We start from the raw sequence: 2,079 nt of genomic DNA on the forward strand, positions 1-2,079 counted from the left end.
CATAGTCACTTTCTACCAGGAGTCAGAGTATTCCCTTTAAGCCCTTTAGTGGCTTCCCATTTGTGACACAGGCCACTAGTTGCCTGCTCCACTTCCGTTTACCCTTTCCTCTCGGTAACAGAGACATGATATTTAGTTATCTTTGTCCATAATAAAATTTATACTCTCCCTTCTTAACTGGAGAAGGTCATATGACTGAGGTCTTGGGTCAATGGCTCTCAGTGAGAGTGTCATGAGAAATTCTGAAAGGCGACCAAAGGGAACTGCTCAGCTGGGCCAAGGTCCCCATTCTGCTCTTAAGGCTTTTCTTCATTTTCTGGTCTACAACAAGGATGCAATAATCAAAACAGTGACAGCTGTATCAGACCACAGTGTAACTTTCATGGTGGAAGCCATGCAATAGAATAATGGAGCCAAAAATACTTGAATAAATAAGTGAATCAGGAGAAACCTGGATACCAAATTACCCTGGATTTTCAACTACAAGAATCTTTTATGATTATTATTATTATTACATTTAATCACAGTTCATCTTTTTAAAAAGATTTTTAAAAGAATTATTTAATTGTATTTATTATTATTTAACTCATCAGGGAGAGACAGAGAAAAGAAAAGTGAGAAAGCAAGATACCAGGTCCAGGACTCAAACCATGGTCAGCCATGTGAAAGTCCAGCACCTGCTGCCCCCAACCACTGCACATCTTCACAGCATACAAAGTGAATGAATTTACAGTGTGAATATAGTGCATACCAGTCATGTCGAAGATATTACCACATACGTTATCAACAGCTACTTTTTTCATTTTTGTGTCTGTTAAATGTTTCTTTCCCTGACCCCCTTCATTAGAGAGAGAAATAATTTTTTTCTTTTTTTCTTTTCTTTTCTTCATTTCATGATTTATTTACATTTAATTGTATATCTTTGTAGTGTACAGCATGGTTTCTCAAAGCATGCATGCAGTGTGTGATAATCAAATCAAGGATATTACTACAGTTATCATCTTCAACGAAGAACATAACATTATGTTGTACCCCTTCGGTTTTCATTCTACTAGTTTTGCGTTGTTGATACATACACACATATGATTAGCAAGCCCCTTTATTTTTTAACTCTGTTGTGGTATGCCAATTCGTACCCTATAGACCTTGTTTGCTCTACATGTTTTTCAAGCTGCAGTGTCTGGGATTCATGATCAGCCATGTGAAATACAACTCCCTTAACTACTTTGCCATAGGGCTGGCCCATAAAAGTCCATAAGCTACAGAGTTTGTGGAAGAGCTTCTAGAATGACAATACATCCACATGCTAGGAATGGGTGCGCTCCCAATTCCATGAAAATGAAAGCTCCTGTGCTCGAAACCCCTCCAGACCTCACCCTGTGGACTCAATATCTGGCAGCGCATCTGTACTTTTTATTACATCTTTAATGTCATATACCAATTGTGGGAAGCTGCACACCAGCGAGTCTGCCGAGGTTTCTCAGAGAGCAAACAATTACCATGATTGGTTCCCTTCCAAAAACCTGACCTTCGAAACCTTGCTCTGATTGGCCACTAGAATCCCTCAAATTTGCATATCCAGCACCTCATGATTGGTCCAAAAGCAACCAATCATAACCCACCGTTAACAACTGTTTACAACCCACCAGAGTGTATATAACCACGATGCCTGGCCCACAGTAGCCAGACGACACAGATGACTGAGAAGACAACACAGATGACCGAGAAGACGACAACGACCAAGACAACGACGACCAGGAAGATGACAACTGAAGAGCCTGAAGAGCTGAAACACCGCGCAGTCTCCAGACGATCCTGAAGATCCTGAAGAGCTGACACTGCATCGTCTCCAGACGACTTGGGCGACCCTGAAGAGTTGTAACACTACATCGTCTCCGGATGACCCTGAAGAGCTGTGACACCGTGTCGTCTCCGTGCTGCTCACAGTAGATGACGCGACACTGCGTCGTGTCTGTGCTGTACCGTGCTGCCCACAATAAACGGACGACACTGTCGTCTCCGTGCTGTAACACTACGCCGCTTGTCCCAGCTCTCACTCCTTCACTCAGGAAACCTGTT

At 42.3% G+C, this 2,079-nt stretch overlaps 1 protein-coding gene across 1 annotated transcript in view; it reads right to left on the bottom strand.

Annotated features, from left to right (window-relative positions):
* ANK3 (ankyrin 3) overlaps positions 1-2,079 on the bottom strand; it is a 743,189-nt gene that overhangs the window by 677,772 nt on the left and 63,338 nt on the right. The gene's annotated exons all lie outside the window — the stretch shown is intronic.

Source organism: Tupaia chinensis, unplaced genomic scaffold, assembly GCF_000334495.1.
Source record: "Tupaia chinensis unplaced genomic scaffold, TupChi_1.0 Scaffold000199_1, whole genome shotgun sequence".
Taxonomy (NCBI): Eukaryota; Metazoa; Chordata; class Mammalia; order Scandentia; family Tupaiidae; genus Tupaia; species Tupaia belangeri.